General features: G+C 37.5%; 1 protein-coding gene across 2 annotated transcripts in view; it reads left to right on the top strand.

Annotated features, from left to right (window-relative positions):
* RAB27B (RAB27B, member RAS oncogene family) overlaps positions 1-16,526 on the top strand; it is a 2,233,495-nt gene that overhangs the window by 571,810 nt on the left and 1,645,159 nt on the right. The gene's annotated exons all lie outside the window — the stretch shown is intronic.

The following is a 16,526-nucleotide window of genomic DNA, read 5'->3' as shown; positions in this document are numbered from 1 at the left end:
TAACCAACAAGTTTCGCACAACTGACCACATTAAGTTGCTCACCAGCTTTCACCTTAGCAAACCTTTCTGCTGACTTAACATTACACTTTGAACCAGTGTCTACTTTGAGCTCAGTAGATTTACCATTACTCTAGACAGTACAAAACACTTCATTCCTTGCCATCAAATGCACTGCATCAACCTTTTCAGCAATTACTGATATACCATCTATGTAGAAAGTAGGGCTGCAGCTCTCTATATGATCAACTCGTTTTTTTGAGTGACCCTTCTTTATAACTGTGTGAGCTTTACTTGATCTGCAAAACATTTGAAAATGGTTCCATTTTGTTACACTTCTGGCATTGCTGACCAAATGCTAAGTGCTTTTCTCTTTTAGACTCATGATTGCCACCACAATTGCGACAATTAACAATAAAGCTTGATTTGGGTTTTGCTGACTCACCCTTGTACTGCACTGAGCATGTCCTTTTCACTGAATTAGTCTTAGAACTTACTGGAAAACTATGGGTTTTACCTGCCACACTCACAGGGGTTAGAGCTGCCATGCGCTTATGCCTGCTTCTACTAGCTGCTTGTTGCATGTTGTCTATATTTGCTCTGGAGCCTGCTGAAACCATGCTCTTATCACTTGCAAGCATACTTGTGTGTCTTTCTGTAACTTCATGGATTTGGCAAATCTTATTCACTTTGCTCAGTGTTAAATCTCTATCACAATGCAAAATTTTTCTCACTGCAGCACTATTAATACCACACACAAGCCTGTTCATTATTAACTCATCTTTTAAGTTACCAAACCTACACGTTTTTATTTCTCAGATCAGTAATATAAGCTGCAAAAGTTTCTCCTGGTTTTTGATCTCTTTTGTAAAACAGATGCCTCTCTAATGTAACATTTGTCTGGGGGGTTACACATTTCTCTGAATTTGCACTTCACTCAGGGTCTTCCCTTGATTCAGCCTGTACAACAATATGATGGTTTTCCCTTTCTCCTTCATATACTGCTGGTACATACACAAATGAATGTTCTCTTTCAATGGCCTCTGACCCAGCTAAGTTCAGCAAAATGAATGCCCTGATGCATTTATATTTGTCAGAATAAGCTGCTTGTGTAAAAATATCATACTCTTGCTCAGATATTCTCCAGTTCTCTACAATATTCTGATCAAATACAAGTGGACCTGGTCTGCTAAATGCCTCTGCCATATTAAAAAATACCAGTGAAGGCTTTTGCAAGTATGCATGAACACACACACACACACACACACACACACACACACACACACACACACACACACACATATATACATATGCCAGAAATGTATGGCAGTACTTGTAACTATGCCCAATAGCACAACAAGTCTCTGAATAACTGACCTTTGCAAAATAAGTCTCCTGGGCACAATAATACTCTTAAAATAATTGTAGTGTAAGAAATCACCTCTTATCAGTGTAAAAAACTTTTCAAAATAACTGCACTGTGAGGATAAACTGAGCAGAAGAAGCTCAGAGTAAAAAACATTTCGAAATAATTGCACTTTGCGAATAAACAGTACACAGCACACTGAAACTTTCCCAAAATGGCTGTACTTTGACAAATAATTATCTACAGCGAAAGAAACACTCTGTAATGGTGGCAGTCTGTGAACAGGCACACCCAACGCAAGAAACCTTTTGAAATGGCTGCATTTTGACTGCACTTTACAAACTAATTGCACTTTGCATACAGCAAACTCTTTGGAGTAAATGCACAGTAATAAACACACACTGTAAGCACTTTAACCAGGGGCGGCCCGTGCTATTGGACTGCCGGACTGCAGCCCCCTCAACTTCAAACTAACAAAATAAAAAAAATAAAAAGAAAAAAAATAAGAAAAAAAATGTTTTTAAATTTCGCGCATGCGCACTAGTCCAGACTGCTGCTGAGACAGCATGGAGCATGTGCAGATTGTCTCAGCAGCAGTCTTGATTGAGACACGTGAACAGGAGCGCTCCCACAAGTCTATGCAGTTTTAAACTGCATAGACTGCCTGGGGAAACGCGTCAGGGTCGGACTGTAAGGTTGGCAGTCAGGAGAAGGATCTCGGGTCTGGATTGGAGCTTGCTGCAGGGGAAGATCTTGCGACAGGCAAGGTCAGATTTGCGCAGGTTTTCAGCTGCACTAATCGGGGGGTTTGTGGACAGGGACCTGGATTTAATGGTGGTGGTTTGCAGACAGGGATTTACTACAGAACCAGGTGTGTGTGTGTGTGTGTGTGTGTGTGTGTGTGTGTGTGTGAGAAAATGTCCCTGGTGCAATATACTGGTGGTTAGGCACATGGTGGTGTGGTAGGGAATACCTCAGGCTTGAACCCTGTACCTTGTATGTAGGTGTTAAAGACCTGAATTCCCTACCCACCACCATTTGTAAAAAAATTGCAGATTTTTGCCTCATATTTGATCTGATCTGTTCCTCATAATATCTGTGGTTTATAAATGTTGCAATGCTTGATATTTGATGGTGCAGTGGTAGCATTGTTGCCTCACAGCTGCAGGTTCTCAGGTTTGCTTCTTGGCTGGGGTGCCTTCTTTGTGGGGGGGGCTGTATCTTCCCCCTGTGTTTGTGTGGGTTTGCTTTTGTGTCCTCCCATGTTACAAAGACATGTCTGCATTATTTCTTTCTGGGCCTCTGCTGAGAATATTTTTTTTTTGTTCCAAGTCAGACTGTCCTGATTAACAAATGTTAAATAAAATTGACAGGCATTTGAATTTCAGACTTCAAGTTTCTGAATGTTTAGTTCCTTACATATTTGATGGTGCAGTGGCAGTATTGTTGCCTCACAGCTATAGGTTTTCTGGTTTGATTCTTGGCTGGGGTGCCTTCTGTGTGGAGTCTGCATCTTATCCCTGTGTTTGTGTGGATTTGCTCTGGTGTCCTGCCATTTTACAAAGACATGCGCCTTCAGTATTTCTCCCTGGGCCTCTGCTAAAAATAGTTTTTGTTCCGTCAGAAGTAAAATTGACAGGCATTTGAATTTCAGACTTCATATTCTTCAGAAAATACATAGTAAAACAATGTTTTATTCTAGCAATAAATATATAGTAACACAACCTTTTATTGTAGCAATTTTTTAAGTTTATAAGATGGCTATTTGAAATGTGTCCTTATTTTTGGGACTGTTAGTGGCTTTGTCCAGGTTTTTTGTGCTAAGGTTGACAGCCATGGCAAGAACTGAATTCACTGAATATGTTTGAGGGCTGTATTCCCTCATTACTGGGTTTGTCCAGGTGTTTTGTGCTAAAAGGTTGACAGCTATGGTGAGAGCTGAATTCATTAAATGATAGCCATTTAAGTTTCAGTCTTCCTCTCTTTCACAAAGCAGCTGATTTGGCGTAGTGGTATGTTGCTCTTGACTGTTTTGCACAGGGACCTTGGCAGTAAAATGTACAGTGGTAACACAGCATTTTTCTTTCACAAAGCAGGTGATTTGGCATAGTGGTATGTTGTTCTGACTCTTTTGCACAGGGACCTTGGCAGTAAAATGTATTCTAGCAGCTTTCCAAGATTATACAAACAATGTTTAATGTGTCCCTGTTTTTTGCCCTTTTGACCCACCTCAATAAATTTGGCTTTTTCCAGACTTCTTGTGCTGTGAAGTTGAGATGCAGTTGAGTATTGGGTAGATTTTACAAGGAGCTGAGAGCTGCAGGGGAAGAGACGTTTAGTGCTGATTATGCTAAGTCAGCTCACATTGCTAATAGCACAAAAGGTTGTGTACTTGCTTTTGATGCAGAAGGTTGTTGGTTCTACTCCCATAGGGGTGAATGCTGCCTTTCTGAAAATTAAGATACTAGCTATGAGCCTGTTATCAGTTTGCCATCCATTTCCTATTGCAATATTACTAGCTTATTTTTAATGTAATTTAGGCAATTTATTCCTCAGGGGCATCAGACACTTTATTTTTCGATGAAACCATGAAATATAAAGGTGATTGCAGCACCAACCTCTTCATTACAGATTTATTTAACGTGGAATTATTTAGATGACTTTTTTACTACTTCAGAGATTGTGCATATTTACTGATAATGGTGGACTGTAGAATTGTGCATATTTACTGATAATAGTGGACTGTAGAAGTTTGAGTAGACTTTTATGATGGAAATGTTCTGAATTGGACAGTTTTGTTTCATTGTTTACTGGAAAAATGTTCAAAGCAATAGGAAGGTGTATCAAAGAGCACATGTATGTTTCATATGCAAGGGGCCTATGATTTGAAAACAGCCCAGAATTAATTGTTATCTGCCACGGGTAAAATGTATTTTCTTTGAATGTGGGTTTTAATGTTGTTTCAATGAATGTGAGTTTCAAGGGCAGAGAAGGTTTAATGCCAAGTTTGTTTAGCAGATGTCTTAGTGTTTGTGCTGTAAAATGCAAAATAAAACTTTCAAATGAAGTTCAAATCATCATAGAAGTAAATCAGTATGCACATTAGTGTTTATGGTAAATGGAGTGAAATAGCAAAGTAATGGATCATTGGAATGGCTGCAGGGAGGCTCCATTCGACCATGGTTTTGTGAGGGGGAAGGGCGGCAAACTTAGATAGCCCCAGCTGAACTGTACCTCCCAACTGCCCAGATTTTCAAAGAATGAATAGATTTTTTGCTTCTTATTTTTGGTTTGTTCCTCATAAAATTTGTGGTTTTCTGGCAAATCATTTAGGAATTAAGTCACTAAATAATGACACGCTAGTTTCAGACTTCATAACCTTCAGAAAAATGCATGCTAAAGTAAGACCTGTTCTATCAACTGTCCCAGTTTATAGAAGAGCAATTTTAGTACTGTTTATATGTTCCCCCAATATATTTGTCCTTGACCAGATTTATGTCCCAGTTTATACAAGAGCAATTTTTAATACTGTTTATATGTTCCCCCAATATATTTGGCCTTGTCCAGATTTATTGCATTAACAGGTTGAGAGGTACATGCAAATAAGCTTTATAGAATTAGGCATAGCCAAACCTCTGAACTGTCCCTGATTTTGACTCAAAATGTTGCTCTTCCCCTAATGATCCCTCCGCAAAATAGCAATTTTGGAAGAAAACATGGAGGGTTTATAATTAAGAAATAACTGTAATAATCAGATTACTTTTATTTCAGAAATGCATGTAGATTATTTTATTTTGTCAGCTGCTCAAGTTAGCAGTACTAATATTAAAGTGTCCTTTCTTTGACAGGTTCCCAGCTGTATTGTGTTGCTATTTTATATTTTTACATCACATTTTTGGTCCATTTTTCATAAAATTGTGTTTTTGGCAAATTAGTGACAAATAATTAAAGACTGAAGTTAGAAAATAATGACAGACATTTGAGTTTTAGATTTCATACCATTCAGAAAATTCATACTAATGCAAGACCTCTATTAGCTTTCTAAGTTTATAAGAGCAATATTTTAAAAATTGTCCTTATTTTTGGGCCTTTGTCCCATTTCTTTGTATGGCTTTGTCCAGATTTCTTGCTCTGAGGTTGAGAGGTATGACAAATGTGTCAGGGCCATCACAAGTCAGCCAGAGACATTTCAAACTGTGACATACTTGTTACACCCTACTCCCCCATGTAATGACTCTGGATGTGCCGAAGCAAGGCAAGGAGTAGTTATGCAGTGTAAATGTGCAGAGAATCCCAGCCATCCAAGGTAGACACAAGTACTAGAGTGGCTTTTCATCTGTCCTTGATTTTTACAGAATGGTCTGGTTTCTGTCATATTTTTTGTACTGTTGATTTATGCTTATTACTCAAAGTGCCTGTTGCTCTGTGTTTAAGTAGCAATACTTTAATGAGCATCAGGTAAGCTTGGCTGAGATTGCAAGATGCAAGTAAGCTTTAATAAGCATACTGTTAAAGAATTGCCAACATTGAAAGCCTTTCTGTTTCCATGTAGAGAATACTTAACTAGATCATGTATAAGCCTTGGGTATTGAAATGCATATGCCAGTATTTGTAATAAAGGACAGAATTACATTATTTTAAGAGTCTTATTACACTTGGAGACTTCCAGTCATCTCTGCAGGCTTTACCCGTAAACCGAATGCCAATCGCATGGTCCATAACCTGTACAGTAATCCTTTTAAGCAATGTATCTTGAGCTTATTTCTTGTTTGCTTTTCATTTTTTACTTTGATCATGTTTTCCCCATGAAACAAGTAGATGTCAGGCAGCAGGTCTTTTTGGATAAGGAACATTTTACAAGTGGGGCATCAGAGATTTCTACTTTCAGCATGTTACTTGTTACTTTAATAAAGCTGAATATAAATTATAATTAGAACTGCAGTGCAAGAAGTGGTTTGAGTTGAGTGCTGCTTGTTTTTCTTATACTTGATTTTGACTGGCATTCCATTAATGTATTTAAAAAGTAATTTATTTTTCATGCCTCACAACCTTTTTGTTTCCATCTAGATATTAAGCTGTCATGCAGCCAATGCATTGAAATATTTTTATTCTTCTACACTTCATTTTGTCTTGATTGGACTCTCATGACGACTGTTTGGCACCCAGTGCAGTATATTTAGTTTTTGTGGTTTGCTACTACAGGTGTGTGTGTGTGTGTGTGTGTGTGTGTGTGTGTGTGTGTGTGTGTGTGTGTGTGTGTGTGTGTGGTAGGGAATACCTCAGGCTTGAACCCTGTACCTTGTATGCAGGTGTTAAAGACCTGAATTCCCTACCCACCACCATTTGTAAAAAAAAAACTGCAGATTTTTGCCTCGTATTTGATCTGATCTGTTCCTCATAATAGCTGTGGTTTGTAAGTGTTGCAATGCTTGATATTTGATGGTGCAGTGGTAGCACTGTTGCCTCACAGCTGCAGGTTCTCAGGTTTGCTTCTTGGCTGGGGTGCCTTCTTTGTGAGGTCTTTATCTTCTCCCTGTGTTTGTGTGGGTTTGCTTTTGTGTCCTCCCATGTTACAAATACATGTCTGCATTATTTCTTCCTGGGCCTCTGCTGAAATTTTTTTTTGTTCCAAGTCAGACTGTCCTGATTAACAAATGTTAAATAAAATTGACAGGCATTTGAATTTCAGACTTCAGGTTTCTGAATGTTTAAGTCCTTGCATATTTGATGGTGCAGTGGTAGTATTGTTGCCTCACAGCTATAGGTTTTTGGTTTGATTCTTGGCTGGGGTGCCTTCTGTGTGGAGTCTGCATCTCCTCCCTGTGTTTGTGTGGATTTGCTCTGGTGCCCTGTCATTTTACAAAGACGTGTCTGCAGTATTTCTCCCTGGGTCTCTGCTGAAAATTGTTTTTATTCTGTCAGCAGTAAAATTGACAGGCATTTGAATTTCAGACTTCATGTTCTTCAGAAAATACATAGTAACACAACCGTAACACAACCTTTTATTCTAGCAATTTTCTAAGTTTATAAGATGAATATTTGAAATTTGTCCCTATTTTTGGGACTGTATTCCCCATTATTGGCTTCATCCAGGTTTTTGTGCTAAGGTTGACAGCTATGGCAAGAACTGAATTCACTGAATGTTTGAGGGCTGTATTCCCTCATTACTGGGTTTGTCCAGGTGTTTTGTACTAAGAGGTTGACAGCTATGGTGAGAACTGAATTCACTAAATGATAGCCATTTAAGTTTCAGTCTTCCTCTTTTACAAAGCAGCTGATTTGGCGAGTGGTATGTTGCTCTGACTGTTTTGCACAGGGAGCTTGGCAGTAAAATGTATGGTTCTAGCAACTTTCCAAGATTATACAAGCAATATTTGTGTCCCTGGTTTTTGGGCTTTTGACCCCCCCCCCAATACATTTTGGCTTTTTCCAGTTTTCTTGTGCTGCGAAGTTGAGTATTGAGTAGATTTTACAAGGAGCTGAGAGCTGCAGGGGAACAGAAGTTTAGTGTTGCTTAAGTGAAGTTGGTTTGCCTTGTTAATAGCACAACAGGTTGTGTACTTGCCTTTGATGCAGAAGGCTGTGGGTTCTACTCTCACAAGTGGTGGATGCTGCCGTACTGAGAATGTTCTCCTTGGTGAAGATACTAACTATGAGTCCGTTATCAGTTTGCCATCCATTTCCTCTTGCAATATTACTAGCTTATCATTTTTTTAATGTAATATAGGCAATTTATTCCTGAGGGGCAACAGACACTTTATTTTTCAATGAAACCATGAAATATAAAGGTGTTTGCTAGCAGCAACCTCTTCATTAGTTACAGATTTCAAACAGTCAAAAACAAACTGAAAAAATGTGGGAAGACAGCACGAGAACAATGTCCAGATAGTCAAATACTACCACAGGAAACAAAATCCAAGTTCTTCTTTTAGCGTAAAAAGTATTTTTTTTTCAAAAAGTATTTTTTTAGCCGTGACCCCTGTCACAGCTTCCTCAGAAGAAGACAAATAAAACAGCTAAACTGGTCTGTTCAAATACTCAGTTAAGGAAGTGTGACAAGTATGCACATCCTGCACTAATTGTCTTAATTAAAAATTGAAAATTAGTAACTAAAATCATGAATAGTACTAAAAAACTCCATTGAGTTACCAATAAATATTGTGTAATAAAAAACCTCATAAAAATATTCTTAACTAATACATTTGTATTATTTACATTGTAAATATTATGCAATATACCCACAAAATATGTGCATATAGGCATTACCTAAAGTAGCTCTTTAGCTTAAGGACACATGAAATATTACAATTCTCATTGAGAGAATGCCTTGGCAAAACATGTTAGTAGTAACCCTGACCACTCCTTTAGCTTTATGGGTATTGACCAAGTACCTTTAACTGATAGGGGAGGCCCTTTTCAGACAGTTCTTGAGTGTGTCGAACTTTCATGGCAGTTGAATTTAGATGCATTTAGGCTTGATGGTCTCAATGAGAATTGTAATATTTCATGTGTCCTTAAGCTAAAGAGCTACTTTAGGTAATGCCTATATGCACATATTTTGTGGGTATATTGCATAATATTTACAATGTAAATAATACAAATGTATTAGTTAAGAATATTTTATGAGGTTTTATTACAATATTTATTGGTAACTCAATGGAGTTTTAGTACTATTCATGATTTTAGTTACTAATTTTCAATTTTTAATTAAGACAAATTAGTGCAGGATGTGCAATTACTTGTCACTTCCTGTTAACTGAGTATTTGAACAGACCAGTTAACTGTTTTATTTGTCTTCTTCTTGAGAAGCTGTGACAGGTCACGCTAAAAACGCTGTCTTTGAAAAATAAAATACTTTTACGTTAAAGAAGAAACTTGGATTTTGTTTCCTGTGGTTAGTATTGACTATCTGGACATTAGGTTGCCTGTCTCTACACATAGTTACAGATTTCTTTAATGTGGAATTATTTAGATGACTTTTACTTCTTCAGAGATAGTGCATATTTACTGATAATGGACTGTAGAATTGTGCATATTTACTGATAATGGTGGACTGTAGAATTGTGCATATTTACTGATAATGGTGGACTGTAGAATTGTGCATAATTACTGATAATGGTGGACTGTAGAATTGTGCATATTTACTGATAATGGTGGACTGTGGAAGTCTGAGTAGACTTTTATGATAAATGTTCTGAACTGGGCAGTTTTGTCATTATGGGTGCATGCATTTTGTTTCATTGCATACTGGAAAAATGTTCAAAACAAATTTAAAACGCCCTCTAACAACTGTAATATATTGTACAGGGAATATAATTTAGTACAATGAGGAAGGTGTATCAAAGAGCACATGCAATCCACTGAGCACAGAAGAAGTCATCAGGGATCTGGGGACCCAGGTTGACAGTAGCCTTTCGTTTGACACTCATGTTGCTAAAGTAGTTAGGAAAACCTTCTACATTGCCCACCTGATCATGAAGGGATTCACATCTAGATCAAGGGAGGTCATCGCCCCCCTGTACTCATCACTCATTAGACCTATGATTGAGTACAATGCCCCATTCGGAATGTATCTGACCAGACACCTGCAGCAGCTGGAAAGGCCCCAAAAGTTCCTCACCAAAAGGATAAAGGGTCTCAAAAATATGTCTTATGCTGCCCGACTGAAAGAACTCCAGCTCTATTCAGTCTCATACCGCTTGCTCAGAGGTGACCTGTGCCTGACATATAAGGCCATGTCAAACCCTGATTTGATGAATATGCTTCACCTCAAAAATCTAGATCCCTCAGAACCACAAGGCGGAGACTTAAACCTTGACACGGTTATTAATAGAACATGCTGGAGGGACAGATTCATCACCCAGAGACTCCCTATGCTGTGGAACAAAATCCCGGTACATGTGAGGCAGAGCACCTCGCTGGCCTTGTTCAAGAGGAATCTTGACCAATGGATGGGGGATCGCAGATATACCCCAGGGATTACTTCAGTGTCACTGCTTGACAGAGGCACAGCAAAATAATAGGCATAGTTTTATTCAAACTAAAGGGGTGGCGAAAGCCAAATAACTATGGGCTAGGCTTATAAATGCCCTTGGGCAGATAGCCTAGTATGAACCTATGAACCTATGAACCTATGAACCTATATGCAAGGGGCCTATGATTTGAAAACAGCCCAAAATTAATCTTTATCTGCCACTGGCAAAATGTATTTTCTTTGAATGTGGGTTTCAATGCTGTTTCAATGAATGTGAGTTTCAAGGGCAGAGAAGTTTTAATGCTAAGTTTTCATTGTGAGACTGCATTGCTTTGTTTAGTAGATGACTTAGTGTTTGTGCTGTAAAATACAAAATAAAACTTTCAAATGAAGTCCATCTCATCATAGAAGTAAAGCAGTATGCACATTAGTGTTTATGGTAAATGGAGTGAAATAGCCAAGTAATGGTTCATTGGAATGGCTGCAGAGGCTCCATTCAACCATGATTTTGTCAGGGGGGAAGGGTAGCAAACTCAGACAGGCCCAGCTGAACTATACCTCCCAACTGTCCAGATTTTCAAAGAATGAATAGATTTTGCTTCTTATTTTTGGTTTGTTCTTCATAAAATTTGTAGTTTTCTGGCAAATCATTTAGAAATTAAGTCACTAAATAATGATACACTGAGTTTCAGACTTCATAACCTTCAGAAAAATGCATGCTAAAGTAAGAACTGTTATTCTATCAACTGTCTCAATTTATACAAGAGCAATTTTTAGTACTGTTTATATGTTCCCCCAATATATTTGGCCTTGTTCAGATTTACTGCATTAACAGGTTGAGAGGTACATGCAAATAAATTGCTTTATAAAATTAGGCATAGCCAACCTCTCAACTGTCCCTGATTTTGGCTCAAAATGTTGCCCTTCCCCCTAATAATCCCTCCGCAAAATAGCAATTTTGGAAGAAAACATGGAGGGTTTACAATTAAGAAATAACTGTAATAATCAAAGTTATAGATTACTTGAAATGCATGTAGATTCTTTTATTTTGTCAGCTGCTCAAGTTAGCAGTACTAATATTAAAGTGTCCCTTCTTTGACAGGTTCCCAGCTGTATTGTGTGGCTATTTTATATTTTTGCATCACATTTGGTCCATTTTTCATAAAATTGTGTTTTTTGGCAAATTAGTGACAAATCACTAAAGACTGAAGTTAGAAAATAATGACAGACATTTGAGTTTCAGATTTTATACCCTTCAGAAAAGTCATGCTAATGCAAGACCTGTTCTATTATCTTTCTAAGTTTATTAGAGCAATATTTAAAAATTGTCCTTATTTTTGGGCATTTGTCCCACTTCTGTATATGGCTTTGTCCAGATTTCTTGCTCTGAGGTTGAGAGGTATGACAAATGTGTCAGGGCCATCACAGTCAGCCAGAGACATTTCAAATTGTGACATACTTGTTGCACCCCACTCCACCATGTAGTGACTCTGGATGTGTCCAAGCAAGGCAAGGAGTAGTTATGCAGTGTAAATGTGCAGTGTGCCCCCCCCCCCATCCAAGGTAGACACAATTACTACAGTGGCTTTTCATCTGTCCTTGATTTTGCAGAAAGGTCTGGTTTCTGTCATATTTTTGTACTGTTGATTTATGCTTATTACTCAAAGTGTCTGTTGCTCTGTGTTTAAGTAGCAATGCTTTAATGACCATAAGGTAAGCTTGTCTGAGATCGTAAGATGCAAGTAAGCTTTAATAAGCATACTGTTAAAGAATTGCCAACATTGAAAGCCTTTCTGTTGTTGCCATGCAGAGAATACTTGACTAGATAATGTATAAGCCTTGGGTATTAAAGGACAGGATTCCATTATTTTAAAAAGCTCATTACACTTGTTGGAGACTTCCAGTCATCTCTACAGACTTTACCCGTAAACTAAACAGAATGCCAATCATGTGTGGTCCATAACCTGTACAGTAATCCTTTAAGCAATGTATCTTGAGCTTGTTTCTTGTTTGCTTTTCATTTTCTACTTACATGTTTTCCCCATGAAACAAGTAGATAGTTGTCAGGCAGCAGATCTTTTTTGGATAAGAAACATTTTTACAAGTGGGGGCATCACAGAGATTTCTACTTTCAGCATGTTACTTCGTACTTTCATAAAGCTGAATATAAATTATAATTAGAACTGCAGTGCAAGGAGAAGTGGTTTGAGTTGAGTGCTTCTGGTTTTTCTTGTACTTGATTTTGACTGGCATTCCAGTAATGTATTTAAAAAGTAATTTATTTTTTCATGCCTCACAACCTTTTGTTTCCATCTAGATATTAAGTAAGCTGTCATGCAGCCAATGCATTGAAATATTTTTATTCTTCTATACTTATTTTTGTCTTGATTGGACTCTCATAATGATGATTTGCCACCCAGGGCAGCGTATTTAATTAAAGTTAGTTTTTGTGGTTTTGAGCATAGCTCCTCCCCTTTCTAGTTGGCCACACCCCTTCCCCTTGACCCCACCCATTCAGCTGTCTCCTGCAGCCCCCCTTTGATTTGAAGTCACCAGCCGCCACTGACTTTAACATACTTTGAGATACTTTGAATAACTCTAGTTATGCCCTGAATAGCTTCAATAAATGCAAAATAGTAGTTTATGCCAAAACACAGTAACTTACCAAAAATATGCAGTTGCCTTTCTTTATTTATGCTTACTGTGTGCTTTTTGCCCTTATTCTATTCTTTTTGCTCATTTAATCTCTTTTCATGCCAATTATACTTTTCTTGTGCTTGTTTTACTCTAAACATCATTGTTTTACTTTAAACATGCTCGTTTTGTAATTCCGCGATAATTCCAAACCCCTTGTTTGCTTTTCTGAAAATTGTTTCATCAAATATCTTAATTTTAAACATTTCATTTAATTAATAAACTTTTTATGCCTCTCATTTGCTTAATAATATGTTTCATGCCCTTGTAATGCTCGGTTTTATCTCTTTTAATAAATAAATCATTCATGCAAGTTTTCATCACCTTTAGTTAATTTCTGGCCCTTTTTTGTACTCGGTTTTCTTAGTTTATATTCTCAGTTATCTCTGTATCTTGTAGCTCTGAAAAGCAACATCTGGAATCCTGGTTCTGGCACCATGTTGCTCATCTGGTCAGGATAAAACAGACAAACTTCTGTGGGTTCTGTTCAAGCAGCTTCATAATGTACAAACACATCAGGATTGAGGCTTAACTTAAATAAACTTGTAAACAAACCAAATGTTACACTTATACATGCTCATTCTCTGGCTGCTGTCAAAATGTCACTGAAGCTAGCACGTGCTTACTATTTATATGCACGTGCTAGACTTGAAATGCTTCTTAAAAGTACAGCATGCACACACTATTCTACACTAGAATTCTTATAAATCACAACATTGCATCCTTTGCATTGATGTGGCAGCTGTGTTCCATTCCAACCAACAAATAATCACATGCTAAGAATCAGCACGTCTCAATAATAACAATTATTTTAACTTTACTCCAGTAATCAAATATGAAAAAAACAAAGGCAATTACCTTAAAAATTAGTTAACTTATGATAAAAGACAAATTATACTGCACAGCTACAGTAAAGCTCTAGGCCAACTACAGGAGACTGTGTCTGTGAGTGTGAGAGTCCAACAGGCGGTCAGGCACTGCCTCACAAAGCTGATGTCATCATGCATGCCCCTGCATGTTGATGACATTGTGGGATATGCTGGTGATGAACTGTTAATACCAGCTATGAAGAATAGTAGAGAAGGGTGAAGGCTGCCAGCCTAGCCAGATAAAATTGTGCAGATAATTCTATCATTTGTAAATATGAATGTGAATCACAGGCGTGTTGTTTTAAATGAAAAAAAATGCTGTTACAAAAATGTGGCAACAGTGCTCTCTGCTGACCCAGTAAAAGCATGTTGTGACCCTTTGATCTAAAGTCGGCTCCGACCAGGCTAGATGAAGGCTTCCTGCCTATTGTTTTAAGGCTAAAGTTAATGACCAGAATTTACATGTGGAATGCCCTTTATTACTCTAAGTGTAAAAGAATGTAAATGCAGTTTCTGTCAGTCCGGGAACACCAGGAAAGTGTGAAATGATGTGATGTTTTATCAGAACTGTAGTTTCAATTTAAACAGAGAGAACCAGAAAGATTTAAGCAGTTTTGTCTTGAACATCCAACTCAGCACTGCCTTATGCTCTCTTTATGTAAGTAGTATGTTAGAACTGGGTTTTCTCCTAGAAGTAGCTAGAAATTAGAAAGTTTAGACTAAGTGTTTTTGTGATGTCAGAACTGTACTACTGAATTATTTTAAGTATTTCTGTGTGATATCTGAGCTCTTGACTACCACTGACTGTGTAGTAGATAGTATTGTCTTGTGGTTTTAATTATTATTATTATTATTATTATTATTATTATTATTATTAAATATTTTAAAACATTTTAACTGTGGCTGGTTTGTGTAAGGATAAGTTAAGCTCTAGAGTACATTGCATGTATATAAGGATCCTGTGCCAAGTCACTTTAATAAACTAATAAACCTTGAGACTGTTTAGTCACATCTACCAATTGGATAATAATATTGCACAGTAATAATTGGACACCCTTTTAAGGGCCTTTGAGTAACTGACAATTATTAGCTGGGTGGTGACAGGGTGCTATTGTATAGTCTGGGTAAAAGGGGCACAGCTGGAGAACCTGTGCCAACCTTCTCCAGGAGTGTCTGTGTGGTTGTATAAACTTATCTCAAAGTGTGTGTGTGTCAGCTACTTGGGCAGGAACATGAAGCACTGGTTGGACAGAGAGGGTGCTGGAGATTTTAGCTTGCCCAGCCAGGCTGAGATCTAGACCCTATAGCTGTGTCAGTGGGGAGTCTTATTAGGGACCTGGAGAGCAAGGGAGTGACCAGCCCTGGACTGACTGATCTCTGTGTGCTCTTAAGGGAAATTGCACTTTACTGTGTGTATTTGTTATCCTTTCCTCATATATGAGATGCCCTCTCTGGTGTTAGTGGTGAGGATTGAGGCTCCTTGATTGCTGGGTCAGGGCATGGGCGTCACACCAGCCATACTTTAAAATTGTAAATAAAATAATGAAAGAAGTCAGGAATTGAAGGGGCCACTCTGAGATTTGTGGCACCCTGTTATTTTGCCCTCAAAACTGGTAAATTCCGAAGAATTTTTTATGGTTGAAAGGCATCACTCATCATAATAGTTTTTAAGTATAACAAACAATGAGCTGATATCTGTTGTTCATTTAATTTATAATTAAACATGAGGCCAGTGGTCTGCACAAAACTGTTTCTTTGTTTTATTGAAAACTCTGCAATGTATGTTTGTCTCACATTAGTACCTTAGGAGCCAAATGCATTTCATAGTTTTATATACAGCAAATTAATCCTAGCACTGACTGTAGTCTACACTCTTGTAGCTAAATATTCTATTTTATTAAATTAATCAGTGAAAAAGCAATGAAAAAAATCATAATTAGCACTGCAGTAACATAATATCAACTAGGATATGTATCCTTTCCCTCTGTAGCTCTCTTAACTTCAAAATCTTTGTACCATTGATCATGACATGACATATAAGAACTAGCAGACAAAAGATAAATTTAGATCTGTTAGTTCAGAAGAACTGAGCGACTGAAGTGAAGGCTTTAGAGCTCACTAAGTGTAAATTATAATCTGAGCCTATTAGATTTAAGGAGGAGACTCTAATAATCAGTAGTGAAGAATGAGTTTGATCACATGTAATTTGCTGCTATGATGCTTCATTCAGCAGTTAGAATTTGCATATTTTCGAAGCTGGAGCTAGTGTAGCCAGTAAAAATGAAAGAACTATTCTAAAAGTATTATATAACTAATATACAGATATTACCAAATTTAGCCTGCAAGTATGAACTGTAAGCCACTGTATAAATGTAGTGTATGGTTACCAAATGGATGAGGTCTAAAATATTGCAGGTATTAAGAGAGATATACTTAGTGACAATCATGCAAATATGTAACTGAAATCTATAAAACTTTAGAGATATTTTAAAGAGCATGCTTGAGATACCAGCTTTATAAAAATGCATTAAATTACTAGCTCAAACTTAGTAGTGCTTTTAACACCCCAGACTGGAATGGTGAACAAGGCAACGTAGTAACAGTATATACTGACATTAAATTAAG

This window comes from Protopterus annectens, chromosome 1.part1, assembly GCF_019279795.1.
Source record: "Protopterus annectens isolate FY-2018-M chromosome 1.part1, PAN1.0, whole genome shotgun sequence".
NCBI classification, from domain to species: Eukaryota; Metazoa; Chordata; order Ceratodontiformes; family Protopteridae; genus Protopterus; species Protopterus annectens.
Note: the sequence above shows the minus strand (reverse complement) of the source record. Positions and strands in the feature narration are given on the sequence as shown.